This window comes from Biomphalaria glabrata, chromosome 10, assembly GCF_947242115.1.
Source record: "Biomphalaria glabrata chromosome 10, xgBioGlab47.1, whole genome shotgun sequence".
NCBI classification, from domain to species: Eukaryota; Metazoa; Mollusca; class Gastropoda; family Planorbidae; genus Biomphalaria; species Biomphalaria glabrata.
Genome location: NC_074720.1, coordinates 6,807,637 through 6,831,358, shown reverse-complemented (window position 1 = coordinate 6,831,358; position 23,722 = coordinate 6,807,637). Strand labels below are relative to the sequence as shown.

The 23,722-nt window shown below is 38.0% G+C and overlaps 1 protein-coding gene across 1 annotated transcript in view; it reads left to right on the top strand.

Moving 5' to 3' along the window:
• The window catches only part of LOC106079353 (potassium voltage-gated channel subfamily A member 1-like), a 105,962-nt gene that overhangs the window by 34,930 nt on the left and 47,310 nt on the right, over positions 1 to 23,722 (top strand). The window lies entirely within an intron of this gene.

The window sequence follows — 23,722 nt, the reverse complement described above, 5'->3', positions numbered from 1 at the left end:
TGTGGCAGTCAATGGGCTCAATCTTGTGTTTCGTAGGCCTTGAGTGCTTTACTTAATCAATATGTTGATCCTCATTTAATATGGTTCCATAAAGAATACCAGGTATAGAATACATTCAAAGACTCTGTAAAAGCAACTATTGGCGTTTGACAAGTGTGCAATGCACACAGGTGGAACGGTCAATAGGGCGCTTTTTCTTCTGTGTACTGTGTGCGGTAACTAGATCAGAATAGAAGCTTAGCGAGGGAGAACATAGCTTAATGTCAGTATAGAAGCTTAATGACGTGAACATAGCGTAATGTCAGAATAGAAGCTTAATGACGTGAACATAGCTTAATGTCAGAATAGAAGCTTAATGACGTGAACATAGCGTAATGTCAGAATAGAAGCTTAGCGACGTGAACATAGCGTGATGTCCTAATAGAAGCTTAGTGACGTGAACATAGCTTAATGTCAGTATAGAAGCTTAATGACGTGAACATAGCGTAATGTCAGAATAGAAGCTTAGCGACGTGAACATAGCGTGATGTCAGAATAGAAGCTTAGTGACGTGAACATAGCTTAATGTCAGAATAGAAGCTTAGTGACGTGAACATAGCCTAATGTCAGAATAGAAGCTTAGTGACGTGAACATAGCTTGATGTCAGAATAGAAGCTTAGCGACGTGAACATAGCGTGATGTCCTAATAGAAGCTTAGTGACGTGAACATAGCGTGATGTCAGAATAAAAGCTGAGTGGCTTGAACATAGTGTGATGTCAGAATAAAAGCTGAGTGGCTTGAACATAGCGTGATGTCAGAATAAAAGCTGAGTGGCTTGAACATAGTGTGATGCCTAATTGCCATGGTCTTCGTGTAAGCTTAAAGAAATAAAAAGGTCATACTCTAATATTGTCGATATAATGATTAAAGCATGTCAGTGGCGCTGGCAGGGTGTTTGATTTAGAAATATTGACAGCTCCGAGCACAAGAACAAGTAAGCACATCTTGCCGGAGGATGCGGTAGAACTTTAAAAAATATTTGCGAGCTGTAGATCTACAAATGTGCACGAGAGAGCATTTTCTTTTTAAAAAAATATTTTATTATGCTTCCTTTTTTTCTCTCCATTGTTTTAATGGCTATGATAATATTAATAATCTTTATTATTCATATGGAAATTTGTCTTGCAATTTTTGCATTACACCAAAAAAAACAACAACAGTATAACTGTAGATAACCAAAATATACATACACACCAGACTCACCCATAATTTACATGTGAAAAGTTTATATCAGATTGTTAAATGTTATATAGTGCTTCGATTGCCAGGGGGACAGAAGTGGTCTTATTTCTATTAGTATTTGCTATCGGTGTCTTGCATCTCTTTTGTGATGGTAAAATAAAAGAATCCTGACCCAAAAGGGTGATTTTTTTAAATCTCTAGAACCTTTTTAGCTTTCTTATGAATGTTTTTATCAAACAGCTGCCTAAATGTTTGTTTGTTTTTGTTTCTTTTTTTGCCTATGACGTTATTTGCAGCATTTAGGATTCTCTTGAGTTTATTTTTAGTTATAGTGTTCAGATTGCCATACCAGGCAGTGGTGGTATTTAAACTTAAAATACGGCAGATGTGAGCGTGAAAAAACAACGCCAAGGCCTTTTCGCTAACATTAAACGAGGACATTTTCCCAAGGATTCCCAGGTTGGCTGGCTGGTCGTGCGGTTTGCGCGCTGGACTGTCGTTCGGATTTATCGACGGTCGAGGGTTCAAACCCTGCCCGCTCCCATCCCCCGTCGTCCTGCGGGAGGTTTGGACTAGGAAGTAAACTGTCTTCAACTCTGAAGGAACATCCGAATTATGTAAAACAAACAAGTAATCGAAATCTTTGCTGCCCCTTTTTTTGCTGATATGATCAGTACTTGCAGTAAAATTTATAATTAATGTCTAAGATGGTAACAAGGTATTTATTCATTATCCTTTGACATTTGTGATTATGTCATAACATAGTCTCACTTGCTAATTAGAGAATTAATGTGTATTAAGTCATTGGTATTCGTTGTCTGATTTAGGCAACCCGTCCCATGCTCTAACTGTGCAAAATTTCAGCTTGATCTGAAATTGGGTGTGGGAGAAGTAACGTGTTCAAACTTTTTAAAAGACACACAGAGTGCGTTGTTGTAAGCTTTGTAAAAATGCATATATTATTGTTTAGTACAGACATTAATTTTCATATTGATAATAGATCTACTAGTTATAAACGATTGGTTTTTAACTTAACTAATTTATATTCATCTCTTTTATATATAAACATTTGCAAATCTTCTCCCTTTTGTTTTTGCCCAAGAAGATACCATTATCTTTTAGCCAAAATAAATGACTTTGAACTGGGGCGTTTCAGCTCGGTCAGTCGATAGAACGGGTCCATTTTTTGTTGAGTTCCCATAGACGTGGGCTAAAGAGCGTTGACCACACTGACCCCAAGCGACGTGCTGGTGTAAAGAAAAAGAGGAAGACAGAAAATTCAGCGGTCGTTTGCTGGCGTGAACAATTCGACTGCCAGTTAGAGGCCCGCGGAATGGCAGAGGCGTCCATCTTAGGGAATTGAAAGGGGGATCATAACGCTGTTTTTGTTACTAATGTTACTTGCTTGATTTTTATAGTTGTTGTTTATTTGTTGTTCTTGTCGTTGTTGGTTTATTACAATTCCTCGTTTTAGGTTGCAAACTCTTCATCGGGTCAAAAAAAAAAAAAAGGTTTGAACTTGGGTGAACACGGTTCTCGAAAACGGCTCTAACGATTTTCCTAGAGGTTTGACAGAATAGAATTACTAGCTGATCGGCCACACATTTCACGTTAACTTCACTAAGCTTCTATTCTGATCTAGTTGATGCACACATTGTTATTATTGTTGTTGTTGCGGACTCTATAAAACTTTATTAAAAAATGTTTTCTAAAAAGTTTTGATTTTAACTTTCATTGAATTCGGGGTCTGTAGTTGAATCTCATAGAAATATCTACCACAGCTTGTCATCATCCACAGATAACTCGTGTCTATTTCGTGTTGTTTTTTTCATTTTAATCGCCCCCAACTGGGAGAATTAGTGATGAGTGAATAGGTCATTCAGCGGCTAAGAATTTGGCTTATATAAACATCTGTATATAATAATTCTCTACGTCGCCCAACCATGCCCCTCCCACCCGCACAATCGCCTTAAAAAATGTCTTTCAGGAAGTGTTCACCTGTCACTAAATAGCGGCGTATGCTACGCCGCGAGTCGGCTCGAATGAATATATTTTTATTCTTTGCATGGTGTATTCTGTCTTTGTAGCTAAACAGACCAGAAAAGATAGTATATTACTTTATTTTTCTTTCACAAAAAATAAAAAAAAAGGTTTTGGATTCCAACTTCTAGGGATTTTAAAATCAATCACTAAATAAGATTCTAGATTATTATCCTTTTCAATTAATTGCTAATGCAATTATGTAATTAAAGTGTATTCTGTCAATTTATTTATCCCTCCTTTCTAAAATCAATCACTAAATAAGATTCTAGATTATTATCCTTTTCAATTAATTGCTAATGCAATTATGTAATTAAAGTCTATTCTGTCAATTTATTTATCACTCCTTTCTAAAAGAGACATGCTTAAATCTTCAGTTCAAAGTATGCGAGATACAGTATCACAGTGTAAGATATCTACCGGCACTGAGCCTAAGATGTCAAGAGGAAACGACTTCAATCAACTGAATTCCGATCACAGTTCGTCAAAGTTGACTGGTTTCTGATGGGGTCATTACAATTTGTTCTCACTTCCTTTCGGCCATTAGCATAATTGGTCTTCTCTGCACCTTAAGCACTCTCCGAGGGCGTGGAATGGAAATGAGTTGGTTTTGTTTTTCGGATGGGGGGGGGGGGGAATCTTAAACTTCAATGTGACGTCGGTTGATTACAGTAAATTTTATCTCACTATTTAGTTTCAACCAGGAAAACCAACGACTTGGCAGAGATTAAGTCACTATTAACATGCATGACTAGATTGATACATGAAAGGCGTATGACGTAATTATCTTCTGCTTTGAAGTTACGTCTGTAATCTATATGTTAAGATAATGATGTCATCGGTGTTAGAGGAATTAAAGTTGGCAGGATAAACGGTTGTGTGTATGAAGGTCTACCACCAATATTAGAACCCCCAGCATACACTTGGATATTGGCCCATCATATTTATCTTCAGACAATACAAAGACATATTCCCCACCCAAAACCACTGTATTAATGATTCTTTTCGAGTCCGAAGATTAACGAGGAATGCAATATTTCCCGTAGATACACAGCCCCAGCTGTGACCTACATATTTTGCCACATCCAGGGAAAGCATAACCATTGTCCGACGGAGGTCGATTAAGATTTTCTTTTCGCCCTCTGCGTCTGTCCTCGGCAGCGGATTTTCTTTTGGTCTCAAATGCGGCCTTTGTGAGTGATCTCCAGCTGTCTCGTTCTGAGGCCGCAAGCAACAAGGTGCTCTTTTCTTTGCTAAGGCAAGTTGGCGCCTAAGCTGGTCTTCAAAGCGTTTCCGTGGGTAGTATTGAAGGACTTCTTAAGGTCCGAAATTTACGGCTGGGCAGGGCACGTATTGGGGACAAACGTTTGCCAAAAGCAGTCTTTTTTTTGGTGAGCTAAAAGGTGGTCGACGTAACAATACCACTGTAATAACCAGTGACGAATCAGTATCCTAACTCGGTTATTTAAAATCTAGCCATGATTTTAGAATGCTCTCAATATTAATACATGCTGAAGAACATTGGTATGCACTTTGGACTCCCTAATGTTCTCCTGAATCGGAACCTCTTCCGCTGTCATCGCCCGCTGTCCTGCAAGAGGTTTGAGCTAGGATTACCATTCCTGAAACTTGTCGTGTGGATAAAAGATGAGAGACGAACAATTTGACGCTAATACAGAAACGCGCCATTTCACGCGTTACGGTTAACGGCGCGTGATGTGACGCAATACTTTAAGGTGCATTCACAAAATGTTTTTTTTTTGTTAACTCGGAATTACATCCAGTAAACTATTCGCCGTATTGAGCTGTAAACAAACGTGAAAGTAATAAGGAGGTAAAAATTTAAAATAAAAAAAGATTTTACGACCCTTGAGAACTCTATCCTGGAATTTACCGGAGCCAGACTTTTAATGTTTCCACTTAACATTTTTTAATTATAAAAAAATATAATCGGACTATGAGGTCATAAGAACTTCGAGATGTTCGTCTATAACTATAAACAGCAAAGGTATTTGGTGGATCATGCTCCTTCTTCCCTAGTGCTATTAGAGCATGGAATGGGTTGCCTGAGTCAGCCAGGAAAACCAGTGACTTGGCAGAATTTAGGCCATGGGTTAATTTGCATGACTAAACGCATGACGCGTAGGACGTTATCATCTTCTTTTTTGAAGTAACGTCTGTATTATATAAGCTAATCTAAGCTAAGCTAAGCTAAGATAAGATCATGTGAACTGAAAAATGGAAAATGTTGTTGTAGCATAAACTAAATTTTAATTAGTTGGCAACAGTTCTTAAATTATTTAGAATCAAATTATTTTCGTGAAAACCACTAAAAGCGTTTTATTCATTTTCGTTGAAAAATAAAAATTGTAAACACGTTGAAAAAAAAAACAAAAAAAGTAGTTAATCTCCACTTCCTTTAGTTTGTACACCGGATACGCCAAAGAAAAAAACAACAAAAAAACACCTAATTATAGTTTTTTTCCGTCATTTATGAAAATATTAAAAAGAAAAGTTAACACAGTTTTTTTAAAATTATATTAAAGTATAGTTATGAAACAGGATCAAAACCCATTTTGTTATATTAATTTTTTATATGTATTAATAATTTTTAATAAGTGGGTGTGGGGTGTATATCATTGTAAATGGCAGGCTTTTAGGTGTAAAGAGAGAAAGGAAATACAATTAGCATGCAGATATGTGACTGAGGGGCCAAGTAAAACAAAGGACGTTTGGGCCACGAGGCCTTCATCAGCTACAAAAAAAAAAAAAAATTGAGACTATCAATTAACACAAAATAGGCTTAAGTGAATTTATCTGTCCGATGTTGTTCTCTATGGAGGTCATCAATGCGTTATACATTTTGGAAACAATATCCATAACATATTTTTAATACTGTAGAATCAAAGTAAAAAAATCAGAAAGCAAACAAAAAGTACATAATTGTGAAAACCTTTAAGTTTGAAATTTCTCAATGGTGAAGAGTTATGCTTGGTATGTTATGAAGCGACTTGTCAATTGGGCGGGAAACACTTGTACATGATATGTTTTGGTTGAAGGGGGTGGGGGTGGGGTGAGAGCAAAGGGAAACCACTCCAACACTCTTTTAAGATTTTGGAACTGCTCGAAGCAAGTTCTCACTCTTACCTGAGACCGAAAAAATGAGCGGGTTAAAAAAAAAAAAAAGGACCGTTAAACAAGATGCTCGTCTGCTCCGTTCCCACGTACACAGATGATGTGCTGATTGCGTCAATTGTTGAACAGTGTCATGAATTCTTGTAACAATCAAACACGTTTATCTATTAACTAGAAACAGTTTTGTTGGCATTGTCCTCTTGTGCGGAGCCGAGGTACAGCTATCACGTGACCTCGGTGGGTCACGTGACAAACAAACACATAAGAAGAGTGTATACACAGGAAGAGAAGTAGGCCTAGTGGAAACAGCCGATGAAACATTGTTGTAGCTTTAATACAGCGCCTTTAACGTAAACGTGCTTTTCTTGCATTTATGTATTTGTTTTAATATACGATGTATGTGTATGTTTCTATGGTGACGGTGTGTATGTGTATGTTTCTATGGTGACGGTGGGAAGAGGTTAGCGATTGGTTGTGAATGATGCAAGATAGGTGGCATTGTCGTCATTAGTCTTAGTTAGGGGAGACGACTCTAGAACATAAAATTTAAAGGTTGTGTTATTGTAGTGAGTTACATGTTGTTAAAAAATATTATTACTTAAGTCTAGAATGGCCTACATTTATGTTATATTAACTTAATTTTTTTTCTATAGTGTAATAAATGCTACATTTAGTTTTATTCACAAAAGAAGTTATTCAAGTTATTTGAAGTTTTATTGGTAAAGACATATTACGCGCTACAGCGGTTTAGTTGTCTACCAGCAGTTTTATGTCACAAATCAACGACCGTCCATAACAATGGTAAATTCAAATAGGACTTATTCAACTCCCAAACAGATGGAATGACATATTGTTGGGAGAAAGCTAGAATGACATATTGCTGGGAGAAAGCTAGAATGACATATTGCTGGGAGAAAGCTAGAATGACATATTGCTGGGAGAAAGCTAGAATGACATATTGCTGGGAGAAAGCTAGAATGACAGATTGTTGGGAGAAAGCTAGAATGGCATATTGCTGGGAGAAAGCTAGAATGACAGATTGTTGGGAGAAAGCTAGAATGGCATATTGCTGGGAGGACGCTAGAATGACATATTGCTGGGAGAAAGCTAGAATGACATATTGCTGGGAGGAAGCTAGAATGACATATTGCTGGGAGGACGCTAGAATGACATATTGCTGGGAGAAAGCTAGAATGACATATTGCTGGGAGAAAGCTAGAATGACATATTGCTGGGAGAAAGCTAGAATGATATATTGCTGGGAGAAAGCTAGAATGACATATTGCTGGGAGAAAGCTAGAATGACATATTGCTGGGAGAAAGCTAGAATGACATATTGCTGGGAGAAAGCTAGAATGACATATTGCTGGGAGAAAGCTAGAATGACATATTGCTGGGAGAAAGCTAGAATGACATATTGCTGGGAGAAAGCTAGAATGACATATTGCTGGGAGAAAGCTAGAATGACAGATTGCTGGGAGAAAGCTAGAATGACAGATTGCTGGGAGGACACTAGAATGACATATTGCTGGGAGAAAGCTAGAATGACATATTGCTGGGAGAAAGCTAGAATGACATATTGCTGGGAGAAAGCTAGAATGACATATTGCTGGGAGAAAGCTAGAATGACATATTGCTGGGAGAAAGCTAGAATGACATATTGCTGGGAGAAAGCTAGAATGACCTATTGCTGGGAGAAAGCTAGAATGACATATTGCTGGGAGAAAGCTAGAATGACCTATTGCTGGGAGAAAGCTAGAATGACATATTGCTGGAAGAAAGCTAGAATGACATATTGCTGGGAGAAAGCTAGAATGACATATTGCTGGGAGAAAGCTAGAATGACATATTGCTGGGAGGACACTAGAATGACATATTGCTGGGAGAAAGCTAGAATGACATATTGCTGGGAGAAAGCTAGAATGACATATTGCTGGGAGAAAGCTAGAATGACATATTGCTGGGAGAAAGCTAGAATGACATATTGCTGGGAGAAAGCTAGAATGACATATTGCTGGGAGAAAGCTAGAATGACATATTGCTGGGAGAAAGCTAGAATGACATATTGCTGGGAGAAAGCTAGAATGACATATTGCTGGGAGAAAGCTAGAATGACATATTGCTGGGAGAAAGCTAGAATGACATATTGCTGGGAGAAAGCTAGAATGACATATTGCTGGGAGAAAGCTAGAATGACAGATTGCTGGGAGAAAGCTAGAATGACAGATTGCTGGGAGGACACTAGAATGACATATTGCTGGGAGAAAGCTAGAATGACATATTGCTGGGAGAAAGCTAGAATGACATACTGCTGGGAGAAAGCTAGAATGACATATTGCTGGGAGGACACTAAAATGACATATTGCTGGGAGAAAGCTAGAATGACATATTGCTGGGAGAAAGCTAGAATGACATATTGCTGGGAGAAAGCTAGAATGACATATTGCTGGGAGAAAGCTAGAATGACATATTGCTGGGAGAAAGCTGGGCTCGCCAAACATCCAAGAAAAAGTGTTTCGAAATGATCGTTTCCCTCTGATTTTCTTTTGGATATTTTAATATGTAAAGGTCATGCACTCTGCTATCAGACTCCCTTCAGTTCTACGTAATTTTTATTTGTATAGAGCCGAATCCAACAGCTTTTTTTTTCTTCTCTCGCTTAATAGATTTCAATTGATGTACATCAACAAAATATGCCTGGGCCTGTTTGAATCCATCAGTCTCCACTACCCCTTTTATTTTTCTATTTGCTTAAAATGTGTTTCTATTCAGGTGTGAACTCATTTCTTAAACCGAATATTTACCCACAGTTCAGCATGCTTTCGTTTACGATCAGGTGGGCTTCCTTTTGTAGCCCTCTGCCCCACGGGCACATTACGATTATAATCATATGCACCACACATAGAAGAAGATGTGTGAGTGTGTGTGTGAGTGTGTACGTCCCGTGTCAATGGAATAGATCTCTTTTCAAGCGACTGTGTTACAGTTCAATGGATACATATTTTTTTCTTGGATTCAATGGAAGTGTTTCAAGTTTGGAGGCAATGAAAGGGGGAGGTAGAGGAGGTGTGAACAAACTACCAAGATATATTTCACATGGTCATTGAAGTAAGTCTTAAGACTAAAACATTTTCACACCTGGTGCAGTGTAACTTTTGGTTTAAACCCAAGATTTGACACAGGTTATTCCCCCCCCCCTTTTTAAAAAAAACAAACAACTAATTTTCAACCTTTTTTAAATTTTGTAATTGTTATTGTAATTTTTAATTTTGTAAAGACATAATCACAGACTTTTATTAATTGTAATTGATTACAGTTAACCTAGTCTCGAACGAACACGCACTATTTGGTTGGCGCATCAATACGCGCGGGGCGTAGTAATCTTCGCGTTTAGAGGGAGCTCTGTTGTTCATAAGATGACCTAGTTCTTTGCTTTGTTGATTAGTAAGTTTATTTGTCTGCAACTAACGACGAGGAACTGTGAACTATCTTACTTTTGTTTCATGTCTGCAGTGTCCATTAGAGTAATGATAACCTAGCTAATATTTTAAAAAAATATGCACTAATATTGCACTATATTTTCTTTCCCACTTTTTTGTTAGCAATCAAATAAAAAATCGAATTTTGAGACAAAGAGCAGATTACTGTGAATAACGTTTAGTCAGACGATCTCCAAATGTGAGTTGTCATGCAACTATTTTTAAACAAAATTATATTGACAAAACTTGACATTGTTTAGTTTATAATGAAAATCGTCAATCTTACCAGCACAGATTTAACGTTCAATGCTTGCTGATCATCTGGGTGCCGCCTCTGCCACAATGGTTTCTTAATGTGCTAGACATGCGATACAAAATTAGCCAGGAAAAACGAACAATTTAGATTTGAAGTCACTGATTAACATACATGACTAGATAGACTCGTGGATACTCGTATGACGTAATTATCTTCTTTTTAAAGTAACGTCAGTAATTTATAAGATAAGATCTTTACCTATTCCTTTGTCTGTTGGACCGTTGGGGCACCATGCAAGATTTGTCGACCGTATTTCTCTATTCCTCTCTGTCTACCTTAGAACCTCTTTCAATGGCCGGCCCGTCTATTTGTTTATGTTGTTTTCCCATCGCTTTCTCTGTCTGCCTCTTCTTCTTTTTCCTGGTACTGTTCCCTGAAGGAAGGTCTTTGCGAGCCCCAAAGACCTTGTAATATGCCCATTGATTCTGTGGCCTAGATACGATACGATAAAATACATTTCTTAAAAGAGAATTGAGTCGATGTTGCGCAATTCCAATACGCGTTTGTAAAGTAGTGTACGATTTTCACCCCTAAGTTGAACCATCCTCTTTTTTGAAGAAACGTCAGAGTTATGCTGATTTCTTTTATAATTTTTAAAGTGCTGTCTAGTGTTATTCTAAACTACATGCTGCGGTTACTGGGTTGATTTTGTTGTTTGATTTCTTTTGTTTGACTTTATTGTTTGATTTTCATTTATTATTATTATTATGTTGTTGTTGATCTGATGCTTGTTGTTGGATTTACAACAAAGCTTATATTAAGCCACTCTATCTGCCTTGTAAAAAAAAATAAATTAACACGTCATTTCTCCCACACCAAATCTCTGATCAAGTTAAAATTTTACACAATTATTACTTGTACCTGTCAAAACAAGAATCAATTAAAAAAAACAATTAGTTAATCAATTATTGGTAATTGATTAATTTTTTTGGTATGAAATAAGGGAAAGAAAATTCACTTGACAAATAAGGAGTAAAAGTTAAATTAGTCCTCATTATACTTTGTATAGAGAATTAGGTCGTCGCTCAAATGTTTGAAACTAACAACAAGTAGCAATTTAACCTTCTATTTTCATTAGCTCTTCTCAGACAGAGTGGTCGATATGTCCGCTTGGGGAGCCTTGAGCCCTCGAGTTTGAATACGATTCGTACACTTTTTTTTATCAATTACATTTAAAATGCTATCACGTAATCTTCACCCAGATACCCCCTTCTTTCCCCTACCTCCTTCCCAACTGGTCCAGGCAAGTAATAGGATTGTAACGCATTTAGAAAGCTAAAAGCTTGGAATAGCGCTAAACAAAAACAATTAGTAAAAATATTTCTAATCGCACAGATGTATTATTGTTAGTCTAGAACTCTAGATCTATTGCTAATGTAATTAGCCTACATGACTGATCCAAACTAATTGATACAATTACACTTAATATAAGATTTTTTTTAAAAGTATGTTTGATATTTCCATCTTTTGTTTTTTGTGGCCCAGTAGGATATTGTGGTGTCGCAGCATGTACATCGTATCTAGATCTAACAATATGAACACTCCACACTGTCCAGTAATTTGACCATGCCCCAGTCTCTCCACTATTTCTGGCATGTCCTGATGTTATTGCTGAGAACTGTTTCTCGTAGCTTTTGAAACTGCCTGAAAGATTATTTTTAGCTGTAACGTACGTCATAGAAATAACATCATTTGTTGTAGTGAATGATTGCTGACACCACGTCTGCTAGTTTTCTGCTTCTTCTACAGGAAATGATTGGTATAACACAGTTGTCTACCCTCGTCGACTGCAGAGTCTAGTTCAGTACTGGTAAAAGTTACTACCTCGTCTCTATGACAAACGTAGAATATGTCTGTAGGTTACTAGATCTAGGTTTAAAAAAAAGACAAGAAAACTGCAGCAACTGATGTTGTTTAACATTCTTGTACATTAGTATTACTAATTTCGCAATGCCAGATTAATCCTAAATTCTCATAATAGATCTTCCATATTGATTTGCAATTCTTATTTTCTTAAAAATTACAAGTCCACTTTCTGACACAGTGTTTACCAAACTTTTTCCTTCACGGAAGACTTCGCACATTCTGAGTATTTAGCGGAACACTTTGCTTATTATTAGAGTGATTAATTCACGTGACGGCCTACTAGGTAATTGTTCCAGTAGTTCGCGGAACACCTATTCAGGCCTCGCGGAACACTAGGGTTCCGCGGAACACAGTTTGGGAAACACTGGACTCTTAACACAATAAATTAAAAGATAATCGTAAAGTTCAGCGTCCCTCTTTATTTTGTTCTACCTTCTCTGTTGTACGGTTGAGTTGAGATGGCCGAGTGATATAGCGCTTAGGTTCCGAACCAATCTATCAGGGTTCGAATCAGGATGAATTCTGGTGTTTTGAACTTCGAGCTTTTTAATACGCCCCTGAGTCCTCCCAACTCTAGGATAGGTGGCTGAAATTAGTAGGGGAAAAAAATAAAAACTTTTGGTCTATGTGCTGACACTACCACACCCTCGTTTATCGTTGGACATTGAAACAGATGATCTTTACATAGCAAGGGTTCGCAGGCTCTGAATGGGTTACTTTACAATTATATATATTTAAAGATAAAGACGACAAAGAGTGTTATACTGATCGTGGTTATGCAATGCCATTCAATGGATTACTTCTTTAACTTCACATGTTTTCATTATTCATGAAACACATTTAGGCTACCTGAATAGTGGAAATTGTTTCACATATTAAACATATTACTGAACAAGAAAAACGTAAAGTAAATCTTTAAAAAAAAAAAAAAAAAATCTGTGCAATAGAAATATTGTTACCAATTGTTTTTGTTTAGCTTTTAGCTTTCTGAATGCGCTATGATCCTATCACCTGTCTAGACCAGTTGTAAAAGAGGAAAGGAAGAAGGGGGAATTTTGGTGAACGTTTACATCAGTGATTCCCAAAGTGGTCCATATAGACCCCCAGGGTTCTACGAAGACTTCCAAGGGGTCTACGAAAGGGAAAACATACATTGGGGGTCTATGAGATGTCCACGGGGGTCTACGATAATAGATTTCATTTAAGCAGGTCGTGACTTTAATTTTAACATCAAATTATTGTAATTCTTTCATACACTAACATATGATTTGTACCCCAGTTAATCCTTTAAATATTAATCCTGCTTTTTAAACGAACTATTGTTGTATCTAATTTAAATACTTATTTAACTAGCTTCATTTTGACTACATGCAACCAATGTTTTAAAAAAATTGTAGACTGTACAGCGCTGATTATTTAGAATTGGTATTTATTCCTTCCTTTTAATACTAGCGGTTGCCATAAGTGCCTTTTTATACCGATTTGAAATCAATTATACTGGAGGATCATTTGAGACAATGCCCGCACCCTGACAAAATAGATAAAGATTTGAAAAACGTTCAAACACTCAAAGATCAGAATAGACCCACAAAATCTCTCTTCTACACCATATAGAGAAGATAATAGTTTGTGAGCGTCTTACAAAATCTCTTTACATATAGCAAAAAAAAAAAATTCTAAAAGTACAACATTTATTTTACCCGCCGTTGTAGTTTTAAATAACTGTTTTACACTAATCTACATCTGATATTATTAAACGAATTTCTTTAAGCAACAATACAGTTCAAGGTCACATCTGTGGCATGAGTTATAAAATTAAAAGCTTCTCTTGTAATTCTTTCCAAACGACATATATACAGTTTAGGATCAGCGGCGAACAGGCTCAGACAGGGTGTAGCCCTGAGTGCTGCAAACTGCCTAAAGGTTGCCGGCTCCTTATTTTTAACAGGGTTGACCCACGAAACCTTTCCCATGTTCGGGTATAGCTGCAAGGCAGCACAGTTTGAATTCAGTTTTCCTTCTGCTAGGTAGGCTGCAAGCCAAGGATAATGAGCCCTTCCTGCCCAAAGCTGACTGGTTTAGGTACTCACTAGGTACTCACCTTCACCCCTTCTCCTGCTAGTGAAAACAGTTCTCCACACCCAATATTTGAGCCGCACGTGAAAGATCAAGACATACAAGAGAAACTGCTCTTTGCAAAAACTTTTACAATGATACATAAGGCTAATTAATTAATTGATTGATTACTATTTAATGTTAGAGGACTACTCCATAGAACAACAAATTCCTACATGAAACAAAAAAGAAAAAAAAATTCCAATGTGTTTGGTGATTCCAGTAATAAATATAAATTGTTTTTTTTAATTAGATTAAATTTGAATTTTGTCAAAAAAAAAAAAAAAAAATCTCTATAACCCTATTTGTAGCTTTAAATTATTTTTTCACTCTTTAACTCACTGCAGTTAGAAATTAGTTTCAAAAATGTTTTGATGAATTTGCAAAAATTCAATACAAGTTAAGTTGGGGGTCTACCGAAAGCCAGAAAACATGCCAAGGGGTCTACGAGACAAAAAAGTTTGGGAACCACTGGTTTACATGATCGTTTTTTTAAATGCATAAAAAAAATGTTGAGTTAGGTCTGAAGATCCCAAAGGGGACAATTTAAATTATACTACATCATTTGTCAAATACGATTTCTTTCCCTTGTTCAAGATGCCAAACAAAATAATTACCAAAAGTTAATTAACTAATTAGTTAATTTTTATTATTGATTCTTGTGTTGTCAGGTAAAAGAAATAATTGTGCAAAGTTTAAACTTGATCCGAGGATGGGTGTGAGAGAAATAACGTGTACAAACTTTTTACCAGACAGACAGAGTGAGTTAATTTAAGCTTTGTAATAAATATATGCGCGTATAAACGTGTATTGTTTCTTGTTTCTTATTGATTCTTTCTTTGGTTTGATTAAAAGAATTATTAGCCAAGGAATAGTTCAGCTATAGTCAGATATTCTCGACGCTGTAAACTCAAACATTCTCACAATGTCTGTCGCTTTTTTGAGTCTGAAATTACAGGACAACTCTCATTGTAACTGCATGCCATATGTTTCTATGTGAGCTAAGTCCGTCTAAAAGTCAATGTTGACTGATCCGTGTGTGAGTACACATGCAAGCCTCTAACCAAACATCCAGCGTGAGTCTTGCACGTACTCATTTTAAAATGTACTTAAACTATTTACATTTAGTGTGTACTTGTCGGACTGTGGCGCGCAATGTCTAACGGAAACAAATTAGAACGTGCCATTTGATTGAAAAATTCCGCTATTAATGTTTCCTTTTAAGAGGTTGAATAAGATAGGGCAGCTCCTTCAGGCTGTTAATCCTGCCGCCCCCTTTATTAAGTGGGTAACATCCTTTAAAGAGGTTGAATAAGATTGGGCAGCTCCTTCAGGCTCTCTGTCCACCCGGCTTCCTTTATTAAGTGGGTAACATGGGGAGCCAAGAAGATCATTTTCTATCGCCCTCTGTTGACACTTGGCCGCCCGCCTTTGATACTGTTCACTCATCCAGAACGGGGTGTTCATGCTCTGTTTGCGACGGTATCGACTTGCTCTGTGGAGTGCTTGTTATGAATTTTGAATTGGTTCCTGGGACAGCGGTGTTTAATTTATGCACCTTCTTGATGGGCTTGTGTGCAGCGCCCCTCCCCCTGTCTTAAAGAAATGCGATGCAATATTGAGCAGGGATCACGTATTTCTATTGCGTCCCCACCCCCCACACATTACATAAATAAAATAATAACAGTCAGTGGCGTAGTTACTGTCATTGTCAGAGGTGACGCTTGCTTTTTTTTTTCTCAGAGATAGACAGGCAGACAGACAATCAGGTCGATAGATTTGGACATATTTATGAAAGAGATATAAAATAATGTTAGACAGTTAGTATTATTAATTGGTATAGAGACTCACCATAGTTGACAAGACTTTGAGCGCGACGTTTAGTGACGTCACGACTAAGTTGGGTTATAGATTATTTATGTCCTTGCGGCGTCCTTGCCCTTGTAGTTGTTGATGGCTGTCTGACTTCCACAGATTACTCCGGAGATGCCCGGGTTTTCTTGTGCGGGTGTATTCAGTGTCATTAACTAGCAAGTAACAAGACCTACACATGTAACAAATAGTCCAAACCGTTATACAAACTTAGATGACGTTTAATACTGAAGAGCCCACAGTCGCGTCTCTGTCCGTAATATCAAGTTATCCCTCTGACGTCCTAACACCAACTGACTATATTACCATTTATACCCCAACTTTTGTGTTTTGTTGTATTAACTGGGTAGGTTTATGATCTGTTAACAAAATAAATCTCCTTCTTATTAAATAGTTTTTTAGCTTAGTAATTACCCACATCCGCTCTGTTATCAGCAGCAGACGCCTTGGCTGGCTTGGCCACGTTCATAGAATGCCAGTAGGTCGACTTCCACAGGACATCCTGTATGGCGATCTAATAGAAGGCAGGAGAGCCGCTGGTCGCCCACTTTTACTTTATACGGATGTATGCAAACGCGACATGAAGCTCTTCAAAATCGACACTGGCAACTGGGAAGAGGTGGCACTGGATAGATCCACATGGAGAGAGAGCATAAAGGAAGGGTCACGGATTGCAGATGTCATACACAACAGAAGCAGAAAGAAGGGTGAAAATGCAACGGCGCCTGGTGATTACATATGCCCAACCTGCGATCGCAGCTGTGTATCAAGGATTGGCCTCTTTAGCCACACAAGAAGTTGCAAAGGGAAAAGATCGTCTCTCGAGACGTATAATGCCACAGAGAATTACCCATATTATTGCTAAAGCTTCTCTTTCTATAGCACTATGCTTCTTCTGTCTCAGACAATGTTCTAATCACATATAATATATCATCGAATACACAAGAAACCCAGAATATCTCCAGAGTAATCTGTCCAAGTCAGACAGCCATCAACAACTACAAGGGCAAGGCTTATCACAATATAGATCTAGTTTACATGGTGTTATGTAGTGAGTGTGTGTGTGTTTCTATGGTGACGGTGGGAAGAGGTTAGCGATTGGTTGTGAATGGTGCAACATGGGTGGCATTGTCGTCATTTGGTCTCAGAACAGACTGACTCCAGAACGTGAGTGAGAGTGAGTTTGTATTAAGTTAGATTTGTTTATTAAGTTTGTTAATATATTATACACAAAACGGTTCTCTATCTCTTCCTTTTTCTCTTTCTTCTCTTCTCCCTCTCTCTCTCTCTCTCTCTTCTCTTCTCTCTCTCTCTCTCTTCTCTTCTCCCTCTCTCTCTCTCTTCTCTTCTCCCTCTCTCTCTCTTCTTCTCCCTCTTTCTCCTCTTCTCTCTCTTCTCTTCTCCCTCTCTCTCCTCTTTTCTCTCTCTCTCCTCTTCTCCCTCTCTCTTCTCTTCTCCCTCTTTCTCCTCTCCTCTTCTCTCTCTCTCTCTCTCTCTCTCTTTCTCCTCTTCTACCACTCTCTCCTCTTTTCTCTCTCTCCTCTTATCTATCTCTCTTCTCCCTCTCTCTCCTCTTCTTCCTCTCTCCCCTCTTCTCCCTCTCTCTCCTCTTCTCCCTCTCTCTCTCCCCTCTTCTCCCTCTCTCTCCTCTTATCCCTCTCTCTCCTCTTCTCCCTCTCTCTCCTCTTCTCCCTCTTTCTCCTCTCCTCTTCTCTCTCTCTCTCCTCTTCTACCTCTCTCTCCTCTTTTCTCTCTCTCTCCTCTTATCTCTCTCTCTCTTCTCCCTCTCTCTCCTCTTCTTCCTCTCTCCCCTCTTCTCCCTCTCTCTCCTCTTCTCCCTCTCTCTCTCTTCCCTCTTCTCCCTCTCTCTCCTCTTCTCCCTCTCTCTCCTCTTCTCCCTCTCTCTCCTCTTCTCCCTCTCTCTCCTCTTCTCCCTCTCTCTCCCCTCTTCTCCCTCTCTCTCCTCTTCTCCCTCTCTCTCCTCTTCTCCCTCTCTCCTCCTCTTCCTCTCTCTCCTCTTCTCTCTCTCTCCTCTTCTCCCTCTTTCTCCTCTTCTCCCTCTCTCTCCTCTTCTCCCTCTCTCTCTCCCCTCTCTCTTCCCTCTTCTCCCTCTCTCCCCCCTCTTCTCCCTCTCTCTCCTCTTCTCCCTCTTTCTCCTCTTCTCTCTCTCCTCTTCTCCCTCTCTCTCCCCTCTCTCTCCTCGTCTCCCTTTCTCTCCTCTTCTCCCTCTCTCTCTCTCCCCTCTTTTCCCTCTTTCTCCTCTTCTCCCTCTCTCTCTTCTTCTTCTCTTCTCCCTCTTTCTCCTCTTCTCCCTCTCTCTCTTCTTCTTCTCTTCTCCCTCTCTCTCCTCTTCTCCCTCTCTCTCTTCTCTTCTCCATCTCTCTCCTCTTTTCTCTCTCTCCCTCATCTTCTTCCTCTCTCTCGTCTCTTGTCCCTCTCTCTTCTCTTCTCCTCTTCTCCCTCTCTCTCCTCTTCTCTCTCTCTCTCTCTCTCCTCTTCTCCCTCTCTCTCTTCTCCCTCCCCCCCCCACTCTCTCTCTCTCTTTCTGTATATACAGCAAATATCCGTTTTATTCTCAAAAAGAAGGAAAATTAACTAAACTCAAAACAAAGCAAGACCTCCTTCCGTTAATTTCTCAGTTAAAACCACCTCGATCATAGTTGTGATGCATTCTTCGCAAAAGGTATTCAAATATTTTCATTGACCCTTTCCCAAGAGTTTCAGTACTATTGACTTCAGATTTTAGTTCTTCAGTTCAGTGCCACTCTAGCGGTATTTACCACAAGACACTTCATCAAAGAAATGCTGGTATCGATTATAGGATCGATACTTGTTTCCTACACAACCAGTCAGAAAGTTTTGTCAAGCCATTTGTCGTCGGTTCTATATACGGAAAATACATAGACAATGAAATAAATAATGCAATTAGTAATCGTGGCCCGTTCCCTGTGGAGCATAAGGCAGCATCGAATGTTCGTCATGTTTCCCCTGTCCTGGGCGAGCAAGATAAGTTCACGTCTGGATTTTGCTTGTGGACGGGCGTTTCGTTTTTCACTTGTATTCGTGCAGACCGATTCGTCGTTCTCTTCGTGCAGACCATATCAGTAAATGTCTAGGCGTACATGTCTTTCTGGTCATAACCTGGTCAACGCTTTATTTTTTTGTCTAAGCCTTGTTGGACACTGCCCACAATTTAGTGAGTCTAAAATTTAGAGACAGAGATAGAGAGGGGGTGGGGGGCTAAAATAGGATATAGAGACGAGGTGGGGGGGAATCTAAAAATTAGAGATAGAGAGAGGGTGGGGGGAATCTAAAAATGTTAAATATATAGAGTGGAATAAAACAATTGATATCGGAAATCTAAAAATAATAAAGAATGGGGGGGGGGATCCAAATATTAAATATAGAGAGCAGGGGGGGATCTAAAAATTATAGATAAGGCGGGTATCTAGAAATTATTGAGAAGGCGGGAATCTAGAAATTATAGAGAAGGCGGGAATCTAGAAATTATAGAGAGAAGGGGGGAATCTAGAAATTATAGAGAGAAGGGGGGAATCTAGAAATTATAGAGAGAAGGGGGGAATCTAGAAATTATAGAGAGAAGGGGGGAATCTAGAAATTATAGAGAAGGCGGGAATCTAGAAATTATAGAGAGAAGGGGGGAATCTAGAAATTATAGAGAGAAGGGGGGAATCTAGAAATTATAGAGAAGGCGGGAATCTAGAAATTATAGAGAGAAGGCGGAAATCTAGAAATTATAGAGAAGGTGGGAATCTAGAAATTATAGAGAGAAGGGGGGAATCTAAAAATTATAGAGAAGGCGGGAATCTAGAAATTATAGAGAAGGTGGGAATCTAGAAATTATAGAGAAGGCGGGAATCTAGAAATTATAGAGAAGGTGGGAATCTAGAAATTATAGAGAGAAGGCGGGAATCTAGAAATTATAGAGAAGGCGGGAATCTAGAAATTATAGAGAAGGTGGGAATCTAGAAATTATAGAGAGAAGGCGGGAATCTAGAAATTATAGAGAAGGCGGGAATCTAGAAATTATAGAGAAGGCGGGAATCTAGACATTATAGAGAAGGCGGGAATCTAAAAATTATAGAGAAGGCGGGAATCTAGAAATTATAGAGAAGGCGGGAATCTAAAAATTATAGAGAAGGTGGGAATCTAGAAATTATAGAGAGAAGGGGGGAATCTAGAAATTATAGAGAAGGGGAATCTAGAAATTATAGAGAGAAGGCGGGAATCTAGAAATTATAGAGAAGGCGGGAATCTAGAAATTATAGATAGGCGGGAATCTAAAAATTATAGAGAAGGTGGGAATCTAGAAATTATAGAGAGAAGGGGGGAATCTAAAAATTATAGAGAAGGCAGGAATTAAAAAATTAGTTATATTGAAGAGGGGTTAATCTAAAAATTAGATTCCCATGGCTCTATTTTCTTTTCTTGTGTTTCTAATATGGCCAGTAAAAGTTAATACTTTCAGGGAAACGTGTACGTATTTTTACGTAGAACTAGTTTTGTCCAGTTTTTATTTCTAGGTCTGATGTTAAACTAATAACAAAGCGGCATTTCAGCTCATTAGAATATCAATTGGAATATCAAATGAGAATTGGGAAGGATAGTATTTCAAAATATTTGTAGTTTTTAAAAACAATGTGGCTTAAAAAACTTTGAATTACCTGTTTTTCTTTTCTTTAAGAAATATTGATCTGGATTCAAAATCAAAATTTGAGAAATCTGATACATGCATAGTGTATCTATTTTTAGCTGCTGTAGCATCTGAAAGGTCAAATGTAAGGTGCCAAACTCATGTTCTCAAATAATTTATTGATATTTTAGTTTTCGTGTGTTTTCAATAAATAATATACAGAATCTCTTTCTTTTTTTTTTCTCTCTTCGTTTTTTTATATATCTATATTTCTCAACACTTTTTATGTCTCTTTCTATCTTCGTCTTCCTCTCTTCTCTCTTTTTCCTTTATTTTTTATATTTCTCATTCTCAACTCTTTTTCCTCTCTTTTCCCCTCACACCTCTCTTCCTTCATCAACTCTTTCTCACAAGGCTGCCTACTTCTCTCCCTCTCTCTCTATTCCGGCCTCTTCATTGCTCTACATATGTTACACCTCACTATAATAGTGTCAGACACTGAACTCGTGGATATTGAATACAAACATTCCTGAATAGCGAACGAAATATATCCTTTATTCTTGTTGTGCTGGCTATTTATTACTAACTACCATTACATCTAGCTCTTCAGTATTTCAAAAACAGTTTTTAATATGAAATATTGCCACAAATTGTATTGTCCCTAATAAAAACCAAAGTAGTAGCCCTAAATCTGTTGTTTCAATCCCTGATTTGCTCCCTTTGGGAAGTTGGATTATTTATAAGACAAATACTTAAAGGTATCGCGAGAGGGACCATCTGGATTAGTGAATTTCTGGGTGTAACATTTGGTGGCAGAAATGGGGGAAGAAAGGTTAGATAAACCTTACCCTACCTGTGCCCCAGCCAGCCAAACATTGGTAGCGCCTGTGTGAACAATACAGGGTATGATATCATTGTTCAGCGTCTTGTTGTTTCAAGGTAAATGTATTGATGGATGCCGGATCTGGGCTAGAGACTTCCAGCTACCTAACACCGAATCGTTTGTAAGAAAGAAGCGTGTGGCGATCTCGTGGGTTTATTTCCCCTTTTTAGTTAAATAAGGTAGGTTACTGCGTTTATAAACAAATGAAGGTTAAAAGAAAAAACAATATAACTTCCCCTTGTTTACTCTTGTCTTCCATTCAAAATCTTTCCTGTAAATAGAAATCTGGAATAATAAAATGACATTTTAAACCATTCTAAATCTTTCCTGTAAATAGAAATTTGGAATAATATAATGACATTTTAAACCATTCTAAATCTTTCCTGTAAATAGAAATCTGGAATAATAAAATGACATTTTAAACCATTCTTAATCTTTCCTTTAAATAGAAATCTGGAATAATAAAATGACATTTTAAACCATTCTTAATCTTTCCTTTAAATAGAAATCTGGAATAATAAAATGACATTTTTAAAAAGTTAAAAATAATCAGAATTTCGCTCTTTAAGGAAGGCGTTTAGCCAATGGCAATAGATGTGATAAATGCTACAAAAAAGTAGTAACATAGACACTGATTATAGTTATATATTTTACTAAGAATGCAAACAGACTCAGATTATAGACACACATTTTACTAAGAATACACACTTAGACCCAGACACATATTTTACTAAGAATACACACATAGACCCAGGCTATAGACACCTCTCCACTAAGAACTGACAAGTTAGCCAAAGAGAATAGACACACATTCATTAAAAATACATACATTGACATAGAAAAAAGACACATATCAACAAAGAAGGTTGATAGTTAATTCTGAGTTATCTCTTTGTGTCAATGATCAGAAATCAATTAAAAATCTATGGCCTCCTTCAGTCACAAAGTGACTATGGATTATCTCATACAAATGAGAGGAATGCTTGGGCATTAGCTATGGTCGGAACGATGTCGCCCACATAGCAGTTCCCCCCTCTCCACACAGCTAATCTATCCTAAGGAATGGCAAGTGCCGAAGTGGGGTCAGCGGCGTCGCAGGTTCTTCCAGGGTGTACCACCGTGTGCTGCAAACTGCCTAAGTGTCGCCGGTTGATTTTTCCTCAGGGTTGACTCCCGAAGCCTTTCCCCATGTTTGAGTATAAATGCAAGGCAGAAAAGGTTTGAATTAAGAGTTTTCCTTTTCCTAGGTGGGTAGCCAGCCATGGCTAACGAGCTTCCCCCCCCCCCTCATGCCCGAATCTTACTGATTTAGGCGCCAGTTACTTGACTTCACTCCTTTTCCTGTTAGTGATAACAGTTCCACCGGACTCTATATCTGAGCAAAACGTGAAGGCCAGGAGTTGGACTGGTTGTCAGAGGCTATTTGAGACGCATGCCATTAGGAAGCATTTTATAGGCAATGGATTTCTTATATCCACTATTGGGAAAGATAACTTTGCGGAACCATTGATACAATAAAAATGAATTGAAACAAAGCCATACATAGCAAGCTTTTTGTTATATTTGGTGTAGAGAACATAAAATCATTGATAAACGAAGTATTTTGATAAACTTTAAAATAGTATTTGTCCACTTATAAGCACTGTTGAATCAAATGTTTAAGTTCTTTACTTGTAGCGCAAAGTAGTTTTTATGTTTTAGTTGGCAACTGTGCTCTTTCAATATGGCGTCTTTGACATTTTTTTCTTTTGGTCTATTTATTTCAACGTCTCGAAATTTTCTTTTTTCTTTTCTTAAGTTTTTTCTATGGGTACCATTATGTCGCCACAGCATTTCTTCTTATCGATTTCTCGTGTTTTTCTCTCTTACTGGTTGTAAGAGACACAGAATGTGAGCCGGATCCCAGATATCAAAATAAAAGCAAAGAGCAGGTTACTTGGATGAAAATCTCTAATCTAAAAGTAAAGTTCCCCCTTTCAGACCTTGCGATGTATAGGGCAGACGATCTGTTTTGGTTGTTCTTGTGGCCAGCACATCGACCAACCGTCTTTACGTTTCAGGTACCCATTAGAGTTTGGTAGACTCAGAGGTGCTCTAAGGATCCCGAAAGTAAAAATTCCAGTCTTCACCAGGATTCGA